Genomic DNA, 11,666 nt, shown 5'->3' on the forward strand with positions numbered 1-11,666 from the left:
TGCTTTGACTCCGGCCTTCTCTCGCTCTGGCTCCGGCCTGCCCTTGCCTTGGCTCTGGCCTACTCTCGCTCAAGCTCTGGCCTGCCCTCGACCTGGCTCCTGTCAGCTCTCGTTCTGGCTCTGGCGTGCCCTCGCCTTGGCTCCGGCCTGCTCTTGCTCTGACTCTGGCCTGCCCTCGCCCTGGTTCCGACCTGCTCTGGATCTGGCTCTGGCCCGCCCTCGCTTTGGCTCCGGCCTGCTCTCGCCCTGGCTCCGGCCTGCTCTCGCTCTGGCTCTCGCCTGCCCTCGCCTTGGCTCCAGCCTGCTCTCTCTTGCCTTGGCTCCGGCCTGCTCTCGCTCTGACTCCAGCCAGCCCTCACCTTGGCTCCGGCCTGCTCTCGCCCTGGCTCCGCCTGCTCTTGCTCTAGCTCTGGCCTGCCGTCACCCTGGCTCCAGCCTGCTCTCGCTCTGGCCTGCCCTTGCCTTGGCTCCGGCCTTCTCTGACTCTGGCTCTGGCCTGCCCTCATCTTGACTTCGGCATGCTCTCGCTCTGGTTCTGGCCTGCCTTCGCCTTGGCTCCGGCCTGCTCTCGCTCTGGCTCTGGCCTGTCCTCGCATAGGCTCCGGCCCACTCTCGCCCTGGCTCCGGCCTGCACTCGCTCTAGCTCCGGACTGCCCTCGCCCTGGCTCCGGCCTGCCACCGCTCTGGCTCCGGACTGCCCTCGCCCTGGCTCCGGCTTGCTCTCGCTCGTTATGGCCAGCCTTCGCCTTGGCTCCGGCATGCTCTGGCGTAGGCCTGCTGTCGCTCTGGCTTTGTCTGGCCTGCCCTTGCCTTGACTCCGGACTGCTCTTGCCTCTGGCCTGCCCTCGCCTTGGCTCCGGCCTGCTCTTCCTCTGGCTCTGGCCTGCCCTCGCCCTGGCTCCGGCCTGCTCTTGCTCTGGCTCTGGCCTTCTCTTGCTCTGGCCTGCCCTCGCCCTGGCTCCGGCCTGCTTTTGCTCTGGCTCTGGCCTGCCCTTGCCTTGGCTCTGGCGTTCTATCTCTCTGGCTTTGGCCTGCCCTTGCCTTGGCTCTGGCCTACTCTAGCCTTGGCTCCGGCCTGCTCTCGCCCTGGCTCTGGCCTGCCACGCCATGACTCCGGCCTGCCCTTGCTCTGGCTCCGGCCTGCTCTCGCATTGGCTCCGGCCTGCTCTCGCCCTGGCTCCGACCCGCTCTTGCTCTGGTCAGCCCTCGCCCTGGCTCCGGCCTACTCTTGCTCTGGCCTGCTCTCGCCTTGTCTCCGGCCTGCTCTCGCCTTGTCTCCGGCCTGCTCTCGCTGTGGCTCCAGCCTGCCCTCGCCCTGACTTCTGCCTGCCCTTGCTCTGGCTCCGGCCTGCCCTCCCTTTGGCTCCGGCCTGCTCTCGCCCTGGCTCCGACCTGCTCTCGCTCTGGCCTGCTCTCGCCCTGGCTCCGGCCTGCTCTCTCTCTGGCAATGGCCTGCCCTCGCCCTGGCTCTGGCCTACTCTTGCTCTGGCCTGCTCTCGCTCTGTCTCTGGCCTCGCCCTGTCTCCAGCCTGCTCTCGCACTGGTTCCGGCCTGCCCTTGCCTTGGCTCTGGCCTTCTATCGCTCTGGCTCTGGCCTGCCCTTGCCTTGGCTCTGGCCTACCCTCGCCTTGGCTCCGGCCTGCTCTCGCCTTGGCTCCGGCCTGCTCTCGCTCTGGCTCCGGAATGCCCTCGCCCTGACTCCGGCCTGCCCTTGCTCTGGCTCTGGACTGCCCTCGCATTGGCTCCGGCCTGCTCTCGCCCTGGCTCTGACCTGCTCTCGCTCTGCCCTACCCTCGCCCTGGCTCTGGCCTGCCCTTGCTCTGGCTCCAGCCTGCCCTTGTTCTGGCTCCGGCCTGCCCTTGCTCTGGCTCCGGCTAGCCCTCGCCTTGGCTCCGGCCTGCTCTCGCCCTGGCTCTGGCCTGCTCTTGCTCTGGCTCTGGCCTGCCCTCACCCTGGCTCCGGCCTGCTCTTGCTCTGGCTCTGGCCTACTCTCGCTCTGGCTCTGGCCTGCCCTCGCCCTGGCTCCGGCCAGCCCTCGTCTTGGATACGGCCAGCACCTGCTCTGGCTCCGGCCTGCCTTCACCTTGGCTTCGGACTGCTCTCGCTCAGGCCTGCTCTCGCTCTGGCTCTGGCCTGTCCTTGCCTTGGCTCCGGCCTGCTCTTGCTGTGGCCTACCCTGGCTCTGCCTCCGGCCAGCCCTCGCCTTGGCTACGGCCAGCTCCGGCTCTGGCTCCGGCCTGCCCTCGCCCTGGCTCCGGCCTGCTCTCGCTCTGGCTCTGGCCTGCCCTTGCCCTGGCTCCGGCCTGCCCTCGCTCTGGCCTGCTCTCGCTCTGGCTCCAGCCTGCCCTCGACCTGTCTCCGGCCTGCTCATGCTCTGGCCTGCTCTCGCCCTGGCTCCGGCATTCTCTCACTCTAGTTTCGGCCTGCCCTCGCCTTGGCTCCGGCCTGCCTTTGCCATGGCTACGGCCTGCTATCGCTCTGGCTCCGGCCTGCCTTTGCCTTGGCTCCAGCCTGCTCTCGCTCAGGCTCTGGCCTGCTCTCGCTGTGGCTCTGGCCTGCCTTCGCCTTGGCCAGAGCCAGAGGGAAAGAAGGCCGGAGCCAAGGCAAGGGCAGCCGGAACCAGGGCGAGAGCAGGCCAGAGCCAGGGCGAGAGCAGGCCAGAGCCAGGGCAAGAGCAGGCCAGAGCCAAGGCGAAAGCAGGGCGAGGGCAGGCCAGAGCCAGAGTCAGATCAGGCCGGAGACAAGGCGAGGACAGGCCAGAGCCAGAGCGAGGGCAGGCCAGAGCCAAAGCGAGAGCAGTCCGGAGCCAAGTCGAGGGCAGGCTAGAGCGGAAGCAAGCCGGAGCAAAGACAGGGGCAGGCCAAAGCCAGAGCGAGAGCAGGCCAGAGGCAGACCGAGAGCAGGCCGGAGCCAGGGCAAGGGCAGGCTGGAGCCAGAGCGAGAGTTGGGCAGAGCCAAGGCAAGGGCAGGCCAGAGCCAGGGCGAGAGCACGCCGGAGCCAGGGCAAGAGCAGGCCGGAGCCAGGGCGAGGGCAGGCCCGAGCCATAGTCAGAGCAGGCCGGTCAAGGCGAGGGCAAGCCAGAGCCAGAGGGGGCTCGGGCAGGCTAGAGCAAGAGCGATAGCAGGCCGGAGCCAAGGCGAGAGCAGGCCAGAGCCAAGGCGAGAGCAGGCCAGAGCGAGAGCAGGCCAGAGCGAGAGCAGGCCAGAGCAAGAGCTGGCCAGAGCCAGAGCAAGAGTAGACCAGAGCCAAGGCAAGGGCAGGCGAGAGCCAGAGCGAGAGAAGGCCAGAGCCAAGGCAAGGGCAGGCCGGAACCAGGGCGAGAGGAGGCCGGAGACAGGGCGATGCCAGAGCTAGAGTAGGCCGGAGCCAAGGCAAGGGCAGGCGAGAGCCAGAGCGAGAGAAGGCCAGAGCCAAGGCAAGGGCAGGCCGGAACCAGGGCGAGAGGAGGCCGGAGACAGGGCGATGCCAGAGCTAGAGTAGGCCGGAGCCAGGGCAAGGGCAGGCCAGAGCCAGAGAGAGAGCAGGCCAGAGCCAGTGCGAGGGCAGGCCAGAGCCAGAGCGAGAGCATGCCGGAGCCAGGGCAAGAGCAGGCCGGAGCCAAGGCGAGGTCAGGACAGAGCCAGAGCGAGAGCAGGCCAGAGCCAAGGCAAGGCCAGAGAGAGAGCAGGTCGGAGCCAGGGCGAGAGCAGGCAAGAGCCAATGCAAGGGCAGGCCAGAGTCAGGACGAGGGCAGGCCGGAGCCCGAGCTGTGGCATAGTGGAGCCAGGGCGAGGGCAGTACGGAGCTAGAGCGAGAGCAGGCCGGAGCAAAGGCGAGAGCAGGCCGTAGCCTAGGCGAGGGCAGGCCAGAGGCAGAGCCAGGGTAGGCCAGAGCAAGAGCAGGCCGGAGCCAAGGCAAGGGCAGACCATCGCCAGAGCGAGAGCAGGCCTGAGCCAGAGTGAGAGTAGGCCAGAGACGAGGCAAAGGCAGTCCAGAGCTAGCGCGAGAGCAGGCCGGAACCAAGGCGAGGGTAGGCCAGAGCGAGAGCAGGCCGGAGACAAGGCGAGGGCAGGCCAGAGCGAGAGCAGGCCGGAGCCAAGTCGAGGGCAGGCCAGAGCCAGAGCGAAAGCAGGCCAGAGCGAGAGCAGTCCGGAGCCAAGGAAAGGGCAGGCCACAGCCAGAGTAAGTTTTGCTCTGCTCTGCTTGTCTACCGCATCTGTGGGTTTTGCTCTGCTCTGCTTGTCTATCGCATCTGCGGGTTTTGCTCTGCTCTGCTTGTCTACTGCATCTGCGGGTTTTGCTCTGCTCTGCTTGTCTACCGCATTTGCGGGTTTTTCTCTGCTCTGCTTGTTTACCGCACCTGCGGGTTTTGCTCTGCTCTGCTTGGCTCCGGCCTGCTCTTGCTGTGGCCTACCCTGGCTCTGCCTCCGGCCAGCCCTCGCCTTGGCTACGGCCAGCTCCGGCTCTGGCTCCGGCCTGCCCTCGCCCTGGCTCCGGCCTGCTCTCGCTCTGGCTCTGGCCTGCCCTTGCCCTGGCTCCGGCCTGCCCTCGCTCTGGCCTGCTCTCGCTCTGGCTCCAGCCTGCCCTCGACCTGTCTCCGGCATTCTCTCACTCTAGTTTCGGCCTGCCCTCGCCTTGGCTCCGGCCTGCCTTTGCCATGGCTACGGCCTGCTATCGCTCTGGCTCCGGCCTGCCTTTGCCTTGGCTCCAGCCTGCTCTCGCTCAGGCTCTGGCCTGCTCTCGCTGTGGCTCTGGCCTGCCTTCGCCTTGGCCAGAGCCAGAGGGAAAGAAGGCCGGAGCCAAGGCAAGGGCAGCCGGAACCAGGGCGAAAGCAGGCCAGAGCCAGGGCGAGAGCAGGCCAGAGCTAGGGCAAGAGCAGGCCAGAGCCAAGGCGAAAGCAGGGCGAGGGCAGGCCAGAGCCAGAGTCAGATCAGGCCGGAGACAAGGCGAGGACAGGCCAGAGCCAGAGCGAGGGCAGGCCAGAGCCAAAGCGAGAGCAGTCCGGAGCCAAGTCGAGGGCAGGCTAGAGCGGAAGCAAGCCGGAGCAAAGCCAGAGCGAGAGCAGGCCAGAGGCAGACCGAGAGCAGGCCGGAGCCAGGGCAAGGGCAGGCTGGAGCCAGAGCGAGAGTTGGGCAGAGCCAAGGCAAGGGCAGGCCAGAGCCAGGGCGAGAGCACGCCGGAGCCAGGGCAAGAGCAGGCCGGAGCCAGGGCGAGGGCAGGCCCGAGCCATAGTCAGAGCAGGCCGGTCAAGGCGAGGGCAGGCAAGAGCCAGAGCGAGGGCAAGCCAGAGCCAGAGGGGGCTCGGGCAGGCTAGAGCAAGAGCGATAGCAGGCCGGAGCCAAGGCGAGAGCAGGCCAGAGCCAAGGCGAGAGCAGGCCAGAGCCAAGGCGAGAGCAGGCCAGAGCCAAAGCGAGAGCAGGCCAGAGCGAGAGCAGGCCAGAGCGAGAGCAGGCCAGAGCAAGAGCTGGCCAGAGCCAGAGCAAGAGTAGACCAGAGCCAAGGCAAGGGCAGGCGAGAGCCAGAGCGAGAGAAGGCCAGAGCCAAGGCAAGGGCAGGCCGGAACCAGGGCGAGAGGAGGCCGGAGACAGGGCGATGCCAGAGCTAGAGTAGGCCGGAGCCAAGGCAAGGGCAGGCGAGAGCCAGAGCGAGAGAAGGCCAGAGCCAAGGCAAGGGCAGGCCGGAACCAGGGCGAGAGGAGGCCGGAGACAGGGCGATGCCAGAGCTAGAGTAGGCCGGAGCCAGGGCAAGGGCAGGCCAGAGCCAGAGAGAGAGCAGGCCAGAGCCAGTGCGAGGGCAGGCCAGAGCCAGAGCGAGAGCATGCCGGAGCCAGGGCAAGAGCAGGCCGGAGCCAAGGCGAGGTCAGGACAGAGCCAGAGCGAGAGCAGGCCAGAGCCAAGGCAAGGCCAGAGAGAGAGCAGGTCGGAGCCAGGGCGAGAGCAGGCAAGAGCCAATGCAAGGGCAGGCCGGAGTCAGGACGAGGGCAGGCTGGAGCCAAGGCGAGAGCAGGCCGGAGCCAAGGTGAGGGTAGGCCAGAGCCAGGGCGAGGGCAGGTCAGAGTCAGAGCGAGAGCAGGCCGGAGCTCAGGCAAGGGCAGGCCAGAGCCAGAGAGAGAGAAGGCCGGAGCCAAGGCATGGGCAGGCCAGAGCCAGAGATAGAGCTGGCCGGAGCCAGGGTGAGGGCAGGTCAGAGCCAGAGAAGGTCGGAGGCAGGGCGAGAGCAGGCCGGAGCCAATGCGAGAGCTGGCCGGGGCCAGAGCAATGGCAGGTCCGAGTCAGGGCGAAGGCAGGCCGTAGCCAGAACGAGAGCAGGCCACAGCCAAAGCAAGGGTAGGCCACAGCCAAGGCAAGGGCAGGCCGGAGCTAGAGATAGAGAAGGCCAGTACCAAGGCAAGGGCAGGCCGGAGTGAGAGTAGGCCGGAGCCAGAGCGAGGGCAGGCCAGAGCGAGAGCAGGCCAGAGCCAAGTTGAGGTCAGGCCAGATATAGAGCAGGCATGAGCCAAAGCAAGGGCAGGCCGGAACCAGAGAGAGAGCAGGCCGGAGCCAAGGCGAATGCAGGCCGGAACAAGGGCAAGAACAGGTAGGAGCCAAGTTGAGGTCAGGCCAGATATAGAGCAGGCATGAGCCAAAGCAAGGGCAGGCCGGAACCATAGAGATAGCAGGCCGGAGCGGAGCCAAGGCGAGAGCAGGCCGGAGCCAAGGCGAGAGCAGGCCGGACAGAGCCAAGGCGAGAGCAGGACAGAGCGAGAGCAGGCCAGAGCCAGGACGAGGGCAGGCCGGAGCCAGTGCGAGAGCAGGCTGGAGCCAAGGAGAGGACAGGCCAGACTGGCCAGAGCGAGAGCAAGCAAGAGACAGGGCGAGAGCAGGCCGGAGCCAGAGAGAGAGCAGGCAAGAGGCAATGCGAGGGCTGGCCGGAGCCAGAGCAAGGGCAGGCCGGAGTCAGGGCGAGGGCAGGCAGGAGCCAGAGCGAGAGCAGGCCGGAGCCAAGGCGAGAGCAGGCCGGAGCCAAGGTGAGGGTAGGCCAGAGCCAGGGTGAGGGCAGGTCAGAGCGAGAGCAGCCCGGAGCTAAGGCAAGGGCAGGCCAGAGCCAGAGAGAGAGCAGGCCGGAGCCAGGGCGAGTGCAGGCCAGAGCCAGAGCAGGTCGGAGGCAGGGCGAGAGCGGGCCGGAGCCAATGTGAGGGCTGGCGGGAGCCAGAGCAAGGGCAGGCCGGAGTCAGGCCGAGGGCAGGCAGTAGCCAGAGCGAGAGCAGGCCAGAGCCAAGGCGAGAGCAGGCCGGAGTCAAGGCGAGGGTAGGCCAGAGCCAAGGCAAGGGCAGGCCAGAGCCAGAGATAGAGAAGGTCAGAGCCAAGGCTAGGGCAGGCCAGAGCGAGAGTAGGCCGGAGCCAGGGCAAGGGCAGGCCAGAGCCAGAGAGAGAGCTGGCCAGAGCCAGGGCAAGGGTAGGCCAGAGCCAGAGAGAGAGCAATTCAGAGTCAGGGAGAGAGCAGGACGTAGCCAAGGCGAGGGCAGGCCGGAGCCCGAGCTGTGGCATAGTGGAGCCAGGGCGAGGGCAGTACGGAGCTAGAGCGAGAGCAGGCCGGAGCAAAGGCGAGAGCAGGCCGTAGCCTAGGCGAGGGCAGGCCAGAGGCAGAGCCAGGGTAGGCCAGAGCAAGAGCAGGCCGGAGCCAAGGCAAGGGCAGACCATCGCCAGAGCGAGAGCAGGCCTGAGCCAGAGTGAGAGTAGGCCAGAGACGAGGCAAAGGCAGTCCAGAGCTAGCGCGAGAGCAGGCCGGAACCAAGGCGAGGGTAGGCCAGAGCGAGAGCAGGCCGGAGACAAGGCGAGGGCAGGCCAGAGCGAGAGCAGGCCGAAGCCAAGTCGAGGGCAGGCCAGAGCCAGAGCGAAAGCAGGCCAGAGCGAGAGCAGTCCGGAGCCAAGGAAAGGGCAGGCCACAGCCAGAGTAAGTTTTGCTCTGCTCTGCTTGTCTACCGCATCTGTGGGTTTTGCTCTGCTCTGCTTGTCTATCGCATCTGCGGGTTTTGCTCTGCTCTGCTTGTCTACTGCATCTGCGGGTTTTGCTCTGCTCTGCTTGTCTACCGCATTTGCGGGTTTTTCTCTGCTCTGCTTGTTTACCGCACCTGCGGGTTTTGCTCTGCTCTGCTTGTCTTCCGCATCTGCGGGTTTTGCTCTGCTCTGCTTGTCTACCGCATCTGTGGGTTTTGCTCTGCTCTGCTTGTCTACCGCACCTGCGGCTCCGTTCCTGTGTCCCGTCTGTACTGGTCCCTATCCTGCCTGCGTTCCTACCTGCCAGTACCCGCCTGTCTGCATGCCAGCCGTGCCTGCCAGTGCCCACCTGTCTGCATGCCAGCCGTGCCTGCCAGTGCCCACCTTCTGCATACCAGCCGTGCCTGCCAATACCCACCTGTCAACATACCAGCCGTGCCTGCCAGTACCCACTTGTCTGTATGCCAGCCGAACCTGCCTTTTCCTGCATTTCCCGGTGTGGGTCAACAGCTGTGACTGGGGTCTAGAGCAGGCTTGAGCCAGAGCGAGGGCAGGCCAGAGCCAAGGCGAAGGCAGGCCAGAACCAGAGCAAGAGCAGGCCGGAGTCAAGACGAGGGCAGGCCAGAGCAAGAGCAGTCCGGAGCCAGGGCGAGGGCAGGCCAGAGCCAGAGCAAGAGCAGGCCGGAGCCAGAGTAAGGGCAGGCCGGAGCCAGGGCGAGGGCTGGCCAGAGCAAGAGCAGGCTGGAGCCAAGGCGAGAGCAGGCTGGAGCCAAGGTGAGGGCAGGCCAGAGCGATAGCATGCTGGAGCCAAGGCGAGGGCAGGCCAGAGACAGATCCAGAGCAGGCCGGAGCCAGGGCGAGGGCAGGCCAGAGTCAGAGCGAGAGCAGGCTGGAGCCAAAGCGAGGGCACGCCAGAGCGAGAGCAGGCCAGAGCCAGGGCGAGGGCAGGCCAAAGCGAGAGTAGGCCAGAGCCAAGGCAAGGGCAGGCCATAGCGAGAGAAGGCCAGAGCCAAGGTAAGAGCAGGCCGGAACCAGGGCGAGAGGAGGCCGGAGAAAGGGCGAGGCCAGAGCGAGAGCAGGCCAGAGCGAGAGCAGGCCGGAGCCAGGGCAAGAGCAGGCCGGAGCCAAGGCGACGGCAGGACAGAGCCAGAGCGAGAGCAGGCCACAGCCAAGGCAAGGGCAGGCCAGAGCCAGAAAGAGAGCATTTCGGAGCCAGGGCGAGAGCAGGCCTGAGCCAATGCGAGGGCTGGCCGGAGCCAGAGCAAGGGCAGGCCGGAGTCAGGGCGAGGGCAGGCAGGAGCCAGAGCGAGAGCAGGCCAGAGCCAAGGCGAGGGTAGGCCCGGGCGAGGGCAGGTCAGAGTGAGAGAAGGCCGGAGCTAAGGCATGGACAGGCCAGAGCCAGAGAGAGAGCAGGCCGGAGCCAAGGCATGGGCAGGCCAGAGCCAGAGAGAGAGCAGGCCGGAGCCAGGGCGAGGGCTGGCCAGAGCGAGAGCAGGTCGGAGGCAGGGCGAGAGCAGGCCGGAGCCAATGTGAGGGCTGGCCGGACCCAGAGCAAGGGCAGGCCGGAGTCAGGGCGAGGGCAGGCCGTAGCCAGAGCGTGAGCTGGCCGGAGTCAAGGCGAGGGTAGGCCAGAGCCAAGGCAAGGGCAGGCCGGAACCAGGGCGAGAGCAGGCCGGAGACAGGGCGAGGCAAGAGCCAGAGCGAGAGTAGGCCGGAGCCAGGGCAAGGGCAGGCCAGAGCCAGAGAGAGAGCAGGCTGGAGCCAGGGCGAGGGCAGGCCAGAGCCAGAGAGAGAGCAGTTCAGAGCCAGGGAGAGAGCAGGACGTAGCCAAGGCGAGGGCAGGCCGGAGCCCGAGCTGTGGCATAGTGGAGCCAGGGCGAGGGCAGGACGGAGCTAGAGCGAGAGCAGGCTGGAGCCAAGGCGAGAGCAGGCCGTAGCCAAGGCAAGGGCAGACCAGAGACAAAGCGAGAGCAGGCCAGAGCGAGAGCAGGCCGGAGCCAAGGCGAAGGCAGGCTAGAGCCAGAGAGAGAGCAGGCCGGAGCAAAGGCAGCCCAGAGCCAGAGTGAGAGCAGGCCGGAGACAAGACGAGGGCAGGCCAGAACCAGAGCGAGAGCAGGCCGGAGTCAAGACGAGGGCAGGCCAGAGCAAGAGCCGTCCGGAGCCAGGGCAGGCCAGAGCCAAAGCAAGAGCAGGCCGGAGCCAAGGCCCTCGAAGGCTATCCGGAGCCAGAGTAAGGGCAGGCCGGAGCCAGGACGAGGGCAGGCTGGAGCCAGAGAAAGAGCAGGCCGGAGCCAAGGCGAGGGCAGGCCAAAGCCAGAGCGAGAGCAGGCCGGAGCCAAGGCGAGGGCAGGCCAGAGAAAGATCCAGAGCAGGCTGGAGCGAGGGCAGGCCAGAGTCAGAGCGAGAGCAGGCCGGAGCCAAAGCGAGGGCACGCCAGAGCCGAGAGCAGGCCAGAGCGAGAGCAGGCCGGAGCCAGGGCGAGGGCAGGCCAGAGCGAGAGTAGGCCAGAGCCAAGGCAAGGGCAGGCCAGAGCCAGAGCAAGAGAAGGCCCAGAGCCAAGGCAAGGGCTGGCCGGAACCAGGATGAGAGGAGGCCGGAGACAGGGCGAGGCCAGAGCGAGAGCAGGCCAGAGCGAGAGCAGGCCGAAGCCAGGGCAAGCCAGAGCCAGAGAGAGAGCAGGCCGGAGCCAGGGCAAGGGCAGGCCAGAGCCAGAGAGAGAGCAGGCCGGAGCCAGGGCGAGGGCAGGCCAGAGCGAGAGCAGTTCAGAGCCAGGGAGAGAGCAGGACGTAGCCAAGGCGAGGGCAGGCCGGAGCCCGAGCTGTGGCATAGTGGAGCCAGGGCGAGGGCAGGACCGAGCTAGAGCGAGAGCAGGCTGGACGGAGCCAAGGCGAGAGCAGGACAGAGCGAGAGCAGGCCAGAGCCAGGACGAGGGCAGGCCGGAGCCAGTGCGAGAGCAGGCTGGAGCCAAGGAGAGGACAGGCCAGACTGGCCAGAGCGAGAGCAAGCAAGAGACTGGGCGAGAGCAGGCCGGAGCCAGAGAGAGAGCAGGCAAGAGGCAATGCGAGGGCTGGCCGGAGCCAGAGCAAGGGCAGGCCAGAGTCAGGGCGAGGGCAGGCAGGAGCCAGAGCGAGAGCAGGCCGGAGCCAAGGCGAGAGCAGGCCGGAGCCAAGGTGAGGGTAGGCCAGAGCCAGGGTGAGGGCAGGTCAGAGTCAGAGCGAGAGCAGGCCGGAGCTAAGGCAAGGGCAGGTCAGAGTCAGAGCGAGAGCAGGCCGGAGCTAAGGCAAGGGCAGGCCAGAGCCAGAGAGAGAGCAGGCCGGAGCCAATGGGCAGGCCAGAGCCAGAGAGAGAGCAGGCCGGAGCCAGGGCGAGTGCAGGCTGGAGCCAAGGTGAGGGCAGGCCAGAGCGATAGCATGCTGGAGCCAAGGCGAGGGCAGGCCAGAGACAGATCCAGAGCAGGCCGGAGCCAGGGCGAGGGCAGGCCAGAGTCAGAGCGAGAGCAGGCTGGAGCCAAAGCGAGGGCACGCCAGATCGAGAGCAGGCCAGAGCCAGGGCGAGGGCAGGCCAAAGCGAGAGTAGGCCAGAGCCAAGGCAAGGGCAGGCCATAGCGAGAGAAGGCCAGAGCCAAGGTAAGTGCAGGCCGGAACCAGGGCGAGAGGAGGCCGGAGAAAGGGCGAGGCCAGAGCGAGAGCAGGCCAGAGCGAGAGTAGGCC

Source organism: Phyllobates terribilis, unplaced genomic scaffold (genome assembly GCF_046119375.1).
Source record: "Phyllobates terribilis strain yellow unplaced genomic scaffold, ASM4611937v1 Scaffold_103__1_contigs__length_5881359, whole genome shotgun sequence".
In the NCBI taxonomy this organism is placed as follows: Eukaryota; Metazoa; Chordata; class Amphibia; order Anura; family Dendrobatidae; genus Phyllobates; species Phyllobates terribilis.